The following is a 14,988-nucleotide window of genomic DNA, read 5'->3' as shown; positions in this document are numbered from 1 at the left end:
TCAACATTCAGACGGTTTCTGGCTATTGTTTTTAATGTAGCAAGAGTTATAATACTATTTCGTGCCATCCCGTGTAACCCTCTAGAATCTCCGTTCTACCCCTGAGTGGGTAATTACCCCCAGGTTAGGTACCACTGGACTACAGGCAGGGTAGGTAAACACGGAGAGATGTAGTAGTCACGGCCCGACCTGCCGTGATGTTCTGTTACTAATTCCTACTAGAAGTGTCACCACGAAAAGACATACATAAACAACCTGTACAATGCAGTATTACATTAGTGTTCTGGTGTTCTAAAAATGCTTTTTAATAATATATCGTCACTAATTTAAGAGCCACGCTCTTGTCAGTGTAGCATTCTCCATGTTACTTTTTAGGGAAAAATAGGGCAGTGAGTTCTCTGTTGCCTTCTGCCCCGCAGTACTCTGTCTGACGCGAGTGGGATGGCGCCCAGAGTAGTTTATTTCAAAGCCGTACTAGGACTGCTGCCCTCTGTCAGGTTCCAGGTTACAGCTCATGTAACTCGACACTTCCTTCCTCTCATGTCCGCCTCTGCAACCGTTTTAATAATTAGTAATCCATTTTTTAAGTTACATTACACAACATAACGCCTGTATCCCCGAGGTGTATAACACTCCTCGCCAGCTATGTTAATATTTCTCATGTGTGTTGTTGGATTCCTTTTTTGCATTGCAAAAACTTCCCTCGCTATATCCTCGTTCACCCCATCGACCCATTTCACCTCGCTACGTGTCTCATTTGTCATGCTAATGCAAACTGCGCCGAGAGGACCAACGAACATAATCCTACATTAATCCCACACCGGTGATCTTGCATAATTATATACTGGACAATACTTAGAAATCCGTGAGGTCACAGGTTCGAATCCAGCACACTGAACCAATGATTGTCGAATTTGTTTTCGAATTCATGTTTGGATCATAATATTATTATGATTATCACGTACTCAGCGGCGAAGGAAAACATCGTGAGGAAACCCTCATCGCGAGAAATACATTTCCAGAGGTATGTGACCTAACCTGTATTGGGCTGGTTTTCCCTTCGCAGGTTGGAAAGTCAGACAGGCAGTCGCTTCTTTGAAAAACCGGACCTGTCAAATCTTCAGGTTAGGTAAGCGGAAAACGAGATAATGCTAGGAAGATGATGACTTAGAAATCTGTGGTAGCCCTGTACGGAGAATGCGTGACTCACATCGTAGTATCATTGAACTACTGAATTCGACTTAATGCGTTTCAATTCCTGGTAGTATGTTACTGTTACATGAGTCTGTGGCGGCTCAATAAAAACCCTGACACCAGGGTTGCTGAGGTTGGCCATTTACCTCACAACCCACACGATAGAAAAACTTCGAAACAAGCTACATAAAAAGTATAAGCTTACGTCTATATTACAATTTCATACATACAACAAAAGAAAGGATTAAGTAAAATTCAAAATTAGAATTCAATAACCCAATTTTTGCTCTCTAGGAATTGAGCCTAATGCGAAAGCATAAAATATGTCTCAGACGTCACACACACAGACGCGCGTGTACGATAACGTTGAAGTGTAGTGTCTGTGTAAAACGAGGTGTTTTGTATGACAGATGTGTTCAAGGTGTGACGAAAAAATCATCAAATCAAACATACTTTATTAATCATAAATCTAATTAATAAAATTAAAATAAAATATTAAATTAAAATATATTTTTTTATTATTATTTTTCTGATTTAATTTATCTTTATTCTTTTTTTTAATGATGTACTTACCTTTTCTCAGGTGTCCTACTCGCCAGGCACCATGCTATAACGTAACCAAGTTTCGTTCGCGAACAATCCAATGAATGTTCACGTTAAAGATCTCTTACAAATGTTCCCGAAACGACTAACTATAAAAGTGGAGAATACCATCGGAAAACGGTCGGATGTCGTACAATTTCAGTCCAATTGAGAATTTCCTGGATGTCTTTTAGAAGCACTTTGCGCTCTGCAGTTCGCGCGTTTTTAAGAAATGTAGGTACGTTTATAAAATGACACAAAATTGATATTCCTATTTCATTTCATCGAATGCGCTCAATATCTCTCTTTTCGATTTGACAGGTCCGATTTTTTACACAAGCGACTGCCTGTCTGACCTTCCAACCCGCGAAGGGAAAACCAGTCCAATACAGGTTAAGTCACATACCTCAGAAAACGCATTTCTCGGGAAGATAAATAAATTATCTTTTTTAATTTTATATTTGACATACATTTCGTGGGTGGCGCGATTTTGGGGTTCTGTATACGGCCCTAAGACACATTTCGACTTGCTCAAATTATCTTACAGCCTAAAGGTGGGTACTGACTGGTGTTATGAAGCGTTATGTACGTACAGTCATGAGCAATATCATGTACCCACTTTAGAACCCTGTCGCACTATCATATTTGACATTTAATGAGACTTACGGTTTAATTTGTCAAAAAAGTTAATGTGACACGGACATGTGACAATATTAGTACTCGTGACCGTAATGTGTTACACAGCGAGCGTTCGTGCTGTCACTAGAGGGAAATAAGGCGCTCGTGGCGAGCATCAACACTGATTCTAAGCACATTACGTAACATATCAAGCTCGCTGCGAATGGTACAATACGCCTCGTAACACCGGCCAGTACCCACCTTAAGATAATCTACTTTTTCTTCTTCTATCATAACATAACATAACAAATACTTTATTACACAAACAGGAAAAAACAAAATACAAAACAAAAGAGAAATAGAATTAGTACAATAGGCGGCCTTATTGCTAAGTAGCAATCTCTTCCAGGCAACCTTTAAGTATAGCAGATATTGAATATTAAGTAATATAGCGGGATAGTGCAGTGTGTGTTCTATCGTGTGGGTTGTGAGGTGGATTACCAACCCCATCAACCCTGGTGTCAGGGTTACTATTGAGCCGCCGAAGGCCCCTGACATGGCTCATGTAACGACTACTAACTTACATCAGTAAGTAGTAACCGGGACCAATGGCTTAACGTGCTTTCCGAAGCACGGACCATCTTTCTTTCGGACAATCAAGTGATCAGCCTGTAATGTCCTATAACCAAACTAAGGATCACAAAGTGATTTTCGTGATGTGTCCCCACCGGGATTCGAACCCGAGACTACCGGATCGTGAGCCTAACGCTCAAACCACTGGACCGCGGAGGCCGTTCAGATAATCTATTAACACTGAAGTTTACGATCCTCCAACATTTCACATGAACGCTTTATACTTGGTACATTCGATAATAATTTCACAACAACAGCGCTCGTGCATAAACTCGTCCAAAGCTCACGTGTACGTACGTAGGCAACGTATACCTAAACGTGAACGTTTGCCCGTAAACGCAGACCCGTTTGTATAACCGCTGAATATTTCATTAACTACAGTCAGGACCATAGGCCCTGAAGTCATAAGTTTGCAGTGGAAGGTCATCTAAACTACTCATTAAACATAAACGAAATCCTTGAAGAAATGGACCAAAAATGCATTATCAGTGGAAAAAATAACAATATTTTTTACATAAAGTAAGCGCTTATAAGTTACATACAAATGTAGCCTGATTTAAATTGTGGTTTGAACTGTACAAACAAATGACAGACGCGACGACAAGCCACTCGCCGTAAAGAGACTCGCTGTAGAGGGAATCGCCGTTCGGGGATTTAGGGTGGTATTGAGAAACGAATCTCAGCTGAGACTGCCCTCAAGATCATGCTCAAGTCTCTGTTTTTATATATGAGAACTCTCACATTGACATGATCTTGAGGGCAGTCTCGAAGCTGAGATTAGTTTATTATTACCACCCCTAGTGTTAGGGTTACTATTTCGAGCCCCGAGAGTCGCTAAAGTCCTCTGACGTAGCTTATGTAACGACTACATATTTTTAAGTAAACAGTAAACTGTTTAAAGTGTTCTCTGAAATACGAGTCATCCTACTTGGATAATTGGGTGATCAGCCTGTAATGTCCTAACCAAACTAGGGATCACAAAGTGATTTGTCCCCACCGGGATTTGAACCCGGATCGTGAGCAGAACGATCAACCACTGGACCACAGAGGCCATCGAATCATCAATGATTCAATGACAATGATAATTACGTTGAATAAATAATTCTGATTTCGTAGTATTATTGCTTAATCTGTGCCCATAACAAATCCGCCTTCCTGAACAGACGTCTAAAACTAGACTTTAATAGCAAGGATTAGGTACTATTAAGTTGTTGAACTAAATAACACAAATACGCTTTCAACTTGCCATTTCTAGGGTAAGCTTTGCGGTTTGTGGTTGAGCTTAATCCGGCTAGCATTCGTCTGCGAAGGGCTTAATCAGCCAACCTTTATAAAGCTCGGCGAGAGCTTCTGGAAGACTTCCAAGCTAGTGATGAAAGTGCACTATCGATTATCACAAAAACTATAGCAGAGTCACACACCGGACACTTCATACAAAACACTTTGTTTGATAGACACTACACATTGACGTTATCGTACACGCGCATCTGTGTGTGTGACGTCTGACGCCCATACGATTGAAGACTAATTAAGTAAGGCTGAGTTTCCATTGAGGCGGAGATGAGCGGAGATGTGCAGGAATCAACCAATCACCGTGAGGGAGAGAGTGACAGAGCATCTTCGTTTTTCACTCTCTCGAACGCTGTGATTGGTCAAATCCGCACGTCTCCGCTCTTCTCCGCGTCAGTGAAATCCTGGCCTAAGACCGAGGGGGGAAGGTGATGTAAATAGCTCAGCCGTTGCGCTTGTGGGAACGGAGAGTTGCCGTTCTATACGTAGCATTCCTTATTCTATGGCACAGTTTAACAGGCCAGGACTGAGACCTGAAACCGGCTCGGGCATTTGAGAGACGATGGCAAACCAGGCATTGTCTTGCGGGATCTACCACCGCTGGAGAGACCGTTCAGCCAATACCACCACAAGCATGGAGGTGCCGTACCGTTGTGCGGAGTGGAGCACTAAGAAACCACCACCAAATACTGAAAAGATCAAATGAAGTGGTGATGCGAACGGATTGCATGCAAATAAAAATTGATAACTGAAACTTGACTACGGAAAAAGTATGAAACTAGAAAATATTTCTCTGAAATTCAAATCCGAATGGTGATCTTTACGAGATTGCCGCCGATCGAATGCCTATTTAAGATCAGTCCTAAGAGTTTGCTTAACACGGCATACGACCACGGCTATCTCCTAAACATCACTATTGAAATAGAGAGACTATTTTCTTGTTTCATACTTTTCTGAATAGTGGCCAAGAGGTGGTTTGCGATAACGAGGCAGACCACCAAGCCGGTGGTCGGATGACATTGTGAGGTATGCCGGAAAGCAATGGATGAGACTTGCACAGGACCGGACAGGATGGCGTGAAAGGAGGCCTACCTATACTCAGCAGTGGGTGGATACAGGCTGAGTAGATAGATAGATTTATACTTTTTCCGTAGACGGGTTTTATTTTTATTAATACTTATAGCAGTATCTCCAGCAATAGTCAACGATTACAACGTCAGGGAATCGCGATCGAAACTCCTTGCAATTTGGCTACTGTCACGGCGATTATCGATCTATCGATAGTGGTACAACACTGTCCCTGGCTAGGTCGATGTTGAATTTACCAAATGGTGTGTGAAACACTTGTCGTGAGCGTAACTCAAACGAATTCAAGTAGCTGGAAAATCTTGTGAAAGCTCTTGGCGCTAGCCTTTGAGAACGCCAAGGTTCAAGAATACGCTACCTAGCTACAAATACATGCATACATTACATAAAAGCATCTCAGCTGGATTGGGACATTCTGAGCTGGACTGTAATTAAATAATAAATGTAAATCCGTACCAATATTATAAATGCGAAAGTATGTGCGTGTCTGTCTGTTTGATTGTCCGTTTTTCACGGCAAAACAGAACGACGTATTGACGTGATTTTGTGTGATAGAGAGTGGCTATGTTTTGTCTCTTTCTAACCCCTCGCTTCGCTAAAAAGGGTTCTTGGTTAGCCGAACACAGCAGTGTTTAAATAATGCAAACCTTTGTTGTATGGCTTGCATAAAGGTTTCGTTATGAAAAGCAGTTAATTAGTTATTCTTTTCATTTTCCAACTATTAATTACTGCTATTTTTGAATTTTGAACTCCGAATTTATAAAACTTTGCCACTATATAAGCAGAACAAAATTGTATTTCGGTTGCGGGGGGGGGGGGGGGGGGTACCTAGCTCAGCCGCTGGTGGGGAGCGGGGAGTTGCCGTTCTATACGTAGTATTATTCCTCATTCTGTAGCTTAGATAAACGGACTCCACGATGAACACGGGATAACGTTAAGAAGATGAAAAAGTTTACTAATTCTTATTTATTTATTTGTACACAATGAAACAGACACAAGAAACATACAAAGAAAACAGATAGTACAGGCAAGCTTATCTCTAAACAAAGAGATTTCTTCCAGCTATTCTTCTTCTTCTAATCCTTTTATCCCCTGTTAAGAAGCAGGACTCGATTTCCACTCCTCGCGATCTTTTTCAGCTTGCTCCCATGACATGCCGAGAGATTTTAATTCCCGGTCAACCGAATGTCGCCAGGTTTCTTTGGGCCGCCCACTTTTGTGGTTACCACGCGCGCCAGGTCTGAGCTCATGAGTACGGGTGTTCCACAGGCTAACCACTACCATAACATAAACAGCCTATACACGTCCCACTGCTGAGCACACTCCTCCCCTCAATCAACCGGAGACGGGGTATGGAGCATACTCCAACACGCTGCTCCACTGCGGGTCGTAACCCGGGACCGACGGCTTAGCGTGCCTTCCGAAGCAGGGAATAATTTCAAGCCTGCAATGTACTTACCAAACAAAGGACAGTCTCACAAAGTGATTTCAACAATGTCCCCATCGGGAATCGAACCCAGACCTCCAGATCGTGAGCTCAACGCTCTAACCACTAGACCACGGAGGCTGTACCTAACCACTACCATACTACTAACCATTGGCTTAAAAAAAATCTATGAGCAAGAGTTGCCGAAAACTTATTTGTAATGTCAGACGAAGATGTATGAGTTACTTTGTTGGGCGTACAGAAGAGTAATGTCCATCGATCAATGAATGCCTGGAGTTTGGCGTACCACACGTCGATGTTTGTTTGTAAACTTTATATACAGGGTGAAACTTTATATACAGGGTGAAACTTTATATACAGGGTGTTACTGACATCGTAACGAAAACTTAGAGGGATGCGAAGACCGTGATTCTGAGTTGGGATCAAGTAAAATTGTGAAATTCTGATTACTAAATAAAGAGGCATCTAAACTAATGAAAAACATTTTCTTTTTTCTAATTAGCTTATTTATGAATTTTAATCAAGAAAAAAGTAATGAATCCGAGATTTTGTCACATCTTTCTAAATTAAAAAAAATCAAATTCAAAATTATTTATTTGCTCACACACACTACACACTATCACGTCACTATGACGTCACAGTGTGCTTTTTAATACAAATTCCATAGTAATTTCGTATTTTGACGTTTAGTAAAAAGCAACTGATTTGATAAGTTGGAACTAGCTATTAAGTGGTACCTATATGGGGAAATATATTAAAAACTTAAATAAGTACCCACTTTGACGGTAAGAGCGAAGTAATTTACACTACTTGGCCTGACAAATGGGGCGTGCTGAGAGCTCTCAGTTGTATATCTTAATTTATTACTGTGCAGTGAAATGCTAAAGTTTACCGACTACTTTCATTGTATTTCACTTTGAATCCCTCTAGCATTAGTTTATACTTACACTTATATTGGTGCTAATTCCTGTAAATACCATCTAATTTTATTTTAAGTTATATCTGTTATATTCTTATCCGGCGAAAAGGAAAGGGACGGGTAATCGGCAAGCATTAAATTTATGGAACACACGTCAATTTTAAGCACAAATTTAAAACAACCGTCTAAAAATTTTAACATCAGTCAATAACCCGACACAGTTAAGTACACACCACGTCAAACGGATTGCATACCAGCGACATTTTGATTCGCCCGGGTTATTCATTCATTTACTCATTCTTCCTAAAATTAAGAGCTGTGAATCATCCGTCTCTTTCCTTTTCGACGGATATGAAAATGACGGATATAACTTAAAATAAAATTAGGCGGTGTCTGCAGGAATCGGGGCCAATTGAGTTCATAATAAACCAACACTCGCCCATTTCTTTTTAAAATGATATAGGCTTGCGTTTGACCACAATGGGTGGTTCACGCTTACCTAGCAAATACCTATTCACTCTAGCCTTGAAGACTCGAAGATTATGACGAGTTGAAAAACAGATGACAGTAGACAGTTCCATAATTTAAACATTGTGTATTCGCAAATTCACGTCGAATCTATTCGAAAATTAAATTTGATTTTGTAACGTATTGCTGAATGACGTCAACAATACTTTCGAGTTGTCAACAACTTGTCAATCGATACGTCTCTGTCCGTCAATATACGGGTATCGATAAGTATAGGCGAGTTGTGGACAACTGTTGATCATGTCGGCACAACTGTTGCGTGAACTAGAGCGGATTGCGGAAAACATTTATAATGTGACTACGCTCACATGAAGAATAAAGAATAAATACTACATTCTTCTTCTATCGTGTGGGTTGTGAGTTGAATTACCAACCCCATCAACCCTGGTGTCAGGGTAATTATTGAGCCGCCAACGGCCCCTGACATGGCTCATATAAAGACTCGATCCGAAGCACGGGACATCGTAAAGGGAAGGGACGGGCAATCAACAGGCATACAATTTATGGAATACACATCCAATTTATACAGATTTTTAAAAAGCCCCCATTATTTTATATTGGGCAATAACCCAACAGAATTAAGTTGACAGCACACGTCAAACGGATTGAATATCAGTGGGAGGAATGCCTATTTCATTCGCGCGGGTTATTCATTCATTAGATTTAAAATTAACAGTTTTCAATCATCCGTCCCTTTCCTTTTCGGCGGATAAGAAAATGACGGGTATAACTTAAAATCAAATTAGGAGGTGTCTGAAGAATCGGGGTTAACACTGTTACTATTTGAGACAAGTGATTCCATATAAAACTGAAAATTCTGCGCGTACGACGCGGTATATTCTTGATTCTAATGCCCATTCGCTTATTGTATTTGAAGAAAATACTTAAAGGAAAAATGGAATTGTTTGATACCCTTACCGTCGAATTATTTATTTTTCACGAAACAAGATTATTAAAATAAATGGATATTGATCGAATGTTCCAAATGTTTGAACTGGATTTTTTATTTTACCGAAAGGTCTAAATATAACCCACTTTTTTTGTTCAATGCTCGTCGTTATTGAAATTGCGAAGCGTTCAAACATTTTATAAGGGGATTGAATTCGTTAATCGGATGACGAATGCTGTGTAAAGAAATGAATAAATACTTAGCTGATAATTCCTTGTTTATATTCCTATAACAAAATAATGAAAATGGAATGAAAGAAAAGCTCATAATTCTATTAATAGGTTGGGGAATTTGTTTGAGTTTGTCCCGGCGTTATTCGGTTTTTTAGTGACCCGATTTGTATATAGAGAAGAGACGAAGGAAAGAAGAGCTTTCCTCAAAGATATAATAATATGTTTGGACCATACTCCACTACGCTGCTCCACCATATTTTGCGTAAAGCACTATAGCATAATATAACCAATCAAAAACATAAATGTGAAATGACAGCCAAGTTCAATACAATGATAAATGCTTTGGTTGTTGACTTCAACGACAAAAGAAGTGAGATCTAAATGGGTGCCAAGTTCAATGGTCAGTCCTGAATTTATTTATAAGTAACAGTATAACATAAAATATCTTCTTATAACATAAGATAATGTATTGTAGCCTAAGATCTGTCTTGGCTAGTTTTTATAAACCTTGATACGTTTATGTGAAATAGTTTTTGATTTATGAGGGGGTCAAAAGTGGCTCCAAATGGTTCGTGTAATATTACACACGGTGCGGCTCGCCAGTTCTGTTCCTTGAACTTGGCTTGACACGCGACCGCGTGTCTAGATACAATAGAAATCATTTATTTTAGATAAAAGTAGGTATAGGTACACAGTAGGAGTGAGGGATTCTCTTAAAATGCATAAATGGTTTTGTCATAATTTTAATTATCATAATCCTTTTCGCATAACGTTTTTAAGCATAATAGTACTTTCCCATAATAACATCTAAGAATACTGGTTTGTTAGGTATAACTTATTTTTGGACTAATATTTGTTGGTATAAATTTGATTCGCATATAAATAGGTATCCATAATTCTTTTTTAGAATAATAGTGTTTTGTCATAAAATTTTTACAAGGCATAACAGTAGGTTAGGGTGCGGCGGGGTTGGCCCTTGGGCCACCCCTACGCCGCCAGCATGATTATCTTACACACGAAAAGTATGCTAAATGACGACCAACAGCATGAAGTAGAGTCAAAAATATAAAAAAGTCACAATCATGAACCAAATGCAGCCAAGGAAAAAGTAAGTTTCGGAAATGTTCAAAGTTGTGCCAAAACTTTTCTTTTTCGGAGTATAGTTTTTATGCTTATAATAATTATGCTTATATATCATTATTGTCATTAATTATTATGCTTAAAGTAGTTATGAGTTTCAAAATTATGCTTAAAAAGTTATGACAAATTAATACTATGCGTAACTAATAATAGGACAAGTAACATTATGTCATGGTAAATTATTACATTAAAATTTATGCGTAAAAATAGAGAACCTAGGAGTGAACATAATAATTAAACCTCATTTCTAAAAATGGACGTCAGCTCTGCAATATGTCTGACATTGAGGGAGTGCCACAACGCTGATTTTCAGCTGTGCCCCAATCACTACATAGTATAAAACAAAGTCGGTTTTTCTGTCCCTATATCCCTATGTACGCTTAAATCTTTAAAACTACGTAACGGATTTTGATGCAATTTTTTTTTAATAGATAAAGTGATTCAAGAGGAATGTTTACATGTATAATAATATCCATTAAATAGTTGCGAAATACTGTTATTTATGAGGTTTTTAATGTGATGTCGTAAATAATTTCATTTTTTCCTCAGCATTGCACCCGAGCGAAGCAAGCGAACTAGTCATAATCATAATTCTGTACCGTCGGTGAAAAGTAATACAACTCGAGTTGTATCACTTTTGAGTTATTAGCACACACTTCATGTTCAAAAAATTCTCTTTCTTTCTGTCTAATTCTCGTAACTGTAGCTATTATAAATACGGAGATAATTTAATTCTCATAGGGATGTGAAGTTATATTAAATCAACAAACGATTAATTGGAAATTAAATTGGTTTATGTCATTACCACGAACGTATCCGGCGGATGAGGCCGAATCCGGAACGTAACGTAACGTGTACGACGTGTATTCGTGTGTGTACAGTCATAAGCAATATCATGTACCCACTTTAGAACCCTGTCGCACTATCATATTTGACATTTAATGAGACTTACGGTTTAATTTGTCAAAAAAGTTAATGTGACATGGTTCCAAAGTGTATACATATTAGTACTCGTGACCGTACATAAGCTCACGACCATATCCCAATAGGGGTATTCAGAGGTAGGTACCTCCATCGCAAGACGAACTAAGTACCCACACCTTACCGAACTTTCTGTTGGTCCAACGTAGGTGGTGAGCCGTATAGCCGTCTATAATGGTCGAGCCAACATAACTCATTGGTGCAAGGCCCATAGCGGGAATCGAACCAGCGTTTCGAAGCAAGACATTGAACTACAGGACCATAGTGATTATAGATAATAAATTAAAATCAAAATCGCATTCATTATAATAATCAATTAGATAAAAAAGTAAGAATATGTATTTATAAAATACCTAATAAGTGCAATAACAGCCTCCGTGGTGTAGTGGTTAGAGCGTTAGGCTCATGATCTGGAGGTCCGGGTTCGACTCCCGATGGGGATATTGTCGAAATCCCTTTGTGAGACTGTCCTTTGTTTGGTAAGGACTTTTTAGGCTTGAATCACCTGATTATCCGAAAAAGTAAGATGATTCCGTGCTTCAGAGAGCACGTTAATCCCGGCTATTAGCCGTAAAAACACCTCCACCAACTCGAATTGGAGCAGCGTGGTGGAGTTTGTTCCATACCCCCTCCGGTTGATTGAGGGGAGGCCTGTGCCCAGCAGTGGGACGTATATAGGCTGTTTATGTAATAAGTGTGACAAAAGCCTCAGATTACACCCCGGACACTTCATACAAACAACCTCGTTTTACACAGACACTACACATTGACGTTATCGTACACGCGTATCTGTGTGTGTGACGTCTGACACCATACGATTCAAGTCTAAACTATGTTCGAAAGGGGGTGAGGTAAACTTAGCTCAGACGCTGGAGGGGAGCGGAGAGTTGCCGTTCTACATACGTAGTATCATTCCTCATAGCGTACGTAATAATAATTTATCATTGAGCATAGAATAATGCTCAGGGTATTATGTTTCTCGATTGCCTTTTTACAAATGACCCCATTCCCATTTCAACCCTTCGAAATAATGTGGTCTGGAAATGTGTTCGGAATTCGAAAAACAATTTTCGGGACCAAAGTTTTTATCCGTAGGTAAAAAGAAAAAGTTTTGCCCCGCCGCACTAAATTTGGGTGTAGTTATTATGTGAATCACGATTTCAATGCTGTAAAAAGTCCCTGATTCCGGAGGCCTCTTTCACAAAAGTTACAATTGTAAACAACGACAATTTAGTGTTCATTGCGTATCTAATATAAAGCTGGAAATATTTCTAATTGTACATCGAATTGTCATTGTAATATTACAATTATTGTAAACATAACATCATGAGCTCATGACTATATCCCAATGGGGTACATCCATCGTAAGATGATCTAAGTACCTTTTTTTTTTTGACGTGACTTATTGTAGATTTGCCGCAGATGGCATTAACTACTTGGCCGGACAAATGGGGAGCGTTGAAGGCTCTCACCCGGTACAACGTTTAAGACAACAGGCCTGAGGGTGCCCAGTTGGGCGCGAACCTCGGCTCAGGGCGTCGTCTGAGAGGAAAATATTTGAAAAAATTAATCGACCCTAGCGGGTCGATAGCGATAAGCGCTGAATGAGGGAAATCGTCGACTACGCCGGCGGGGTCGGTATCGGGGACCTGAAGTGTTTGGTGTCGCGAGCTGATTGGCTGCCTCTATGGCTAGAGTAATCGGGTCGTCGGGAAATCTAAGTACCGACAACGAGCTTTTTGTTAGACCAACGTGATAGTTGGTGAGCCGTATCGCAATCTATAATGGTCGAGACAACTGTGTTATAACTTAATAACTTACTGCAAGTCCAGTGCGGGGTAAGAGCCGGCGTCACGAGCATTAATATGTATACACTTTGGTACCATGTCACATTAACTTTTTTCACAAATTGAACACTGTAAGTCTCACTAAATGTCAAATATGTTAGTGCGACAGAGTCCTAAAGTGGGTACATTATATTGCTCATGACTTTACAGGAACACAGTGACTTTTTTAGCGTTTTATTTTTGTATAATTATTGTAAGTTTTATCAAATAGGTCATCATCATCGTCATGAAATATGACCATTTCATGATTTGATCGAGCACATCGTGAAATGGTCAATTCTAAGATCTGGCCACGACATATACAATTAAATTTTTCAGAAAATAAATTTAAAGCTCATGTGAAGCTTACTTTATATAAAAAGGCTTATTATAAGATTAATGATCTAAATGATAAAAAATGTCTGGTATCGAACGTGTTCCTCTAGTTATTAAATAACTTGTAATGTATACCCTCATTGGTTTTTAAAAGATGTGTTGCTGTTGCAGTTTCTTGTCATTTCTTCTCCTCAGCCACCTTGCGAAATGACGTAAATTCAAAAATGTTACATTTACCTTCAACAAGTTTATCCATGATAATTACGTTGAATAAATGATTCTGAATTCTGATTCTGATATGTATAGTGGTTAAACTTCTTCACGTAATTACAGTCTTCTTCTGTCAGAAAAGTTTACTCCTAATACCCTATTTTTGTTTCGTATATCTGTTAATATTCTTGTGTATGAATTATTCATGATTTACGCCTAGACTTCAGTGAAGTTTCTTTAGCAAAGAGTTAGCAAACAAACATATCTTCATACGAATTGGGAAAATACTTTCATTATTATTCTGTATATATTAACGGTCTCCGTGAGCCAGTACTTTAGCGTTGTGCTCACGATCCGGAGGTCCCGGGTTCGAATCCCGGTTGGGACAAATCACAAAAATCACTTTGTGATCCCTAGTTTGGTTAGAACATATCCTATCCCGGTCCTATACTATCCCTATTCTAGTCCTATATATCCTATATCCACATCGTAAGTCGCTTCGAAGCTCCAAGTGCTTAGTAGATGGCTTTGGCTGTCCTAAATCTTCCTGAAACCAGAATTTATCGCTTTTGGATAACTTATAGCTTTCAGATACGAGAACATCTGGTGATAGCTCATGATAGGTACAAAGTATAACTTCCTTTAAGTATGGATTTGGTTGCACTGGCAGCCCATATTAGCACACCCGGGACTCTCCATACAAAAATCTCATTGTTACAATGTGCCACCTAACGCTTAAGTGCGAGTGAGGCAGACGATCCGCGCGCAAAAAATTACAACAATTGTTCAGAATCTTCGCAATACAGGGTTCCCTAGTGCCGGCCCGCCAGTAACATTTGTTTTGTTAAATAAACAGAAATCAGAATCATTTATTCAACGTAATTATCATGGATAGTTGAAGGTCAATGTAACATTTTTGAATTTACGTCATTTTGCAAGGTAGCAACACATCTTTTAAAAACCAATGAGGGTATACATTACAAGTTATTTAATAACTAGAGGAACACATTAAATACCAGACATTTTTATAATTTGGGTAGTCATCAATCTTACAATAAGCTTTTTTACATGTTTTA

At 39.2% G+C, this 14,988-nt stretch overlaps 2 protein-coding genes and 1 long non-coding RNA gene across 14 annotated transcripts in view; 1 reads left to right on the top strand and 2 right to left on the bottom strand.

The window, feature by feature from the left end:
- Nucleotides 1–12,214, bottom strand: part of LOC126374253 (uncharacterized) — a 260,701-nt gene extending 248,487 nt beyond the window's left edge. Inside the window, exon 1 of the long non-coding RNA XR_007567422.1 lies at nucleotides 12,167–12,214. This is a non-coding gene — a long non-coding RNA (uncharacterized LOC126374253). The remainder of the gene's footprint in view (nucleotides 1–12,166) is intronic.
- Nucleotides 1–14,988, top strand: part of LOC126374140 (transient receptor potential cation channel trpm) — a 323,537-nt gene that overhangs the window by 164,528 nt on the left and 144,021 nt on the right. The window lies entirely within an intron of this gene.
- The window catches only part of LOC126374241 (ejaculatory bulb-specific protein 3-like), a 48,756-nt gene that overhangs the window by 29,011 nt on the left and 4,757 nt on the right, over nucleotides 1–14,988 (bottom strand). The window lies entirely within an intron of this gene.

The sequence above is a fragment of the Pectinophora gossypiella genome, chromosome 17, assembly GCF_024362695.1.
Source record: "Pectinophora gossypiella chromosome 17, ilPecGoss1.1, whole genome shotgun sequence".
NCBI lineage: Eukaryota > Metazoa > Arthropoda > Insecta > Lepidoptera > Gelechiidae > Pectinophora > Pectinophora gossypiella.
The sequence above is the reverse complement of the archived record's forward strand: the minus strand, read 5'-3'. Positions and strand labels throughout refer to the sequence as shown.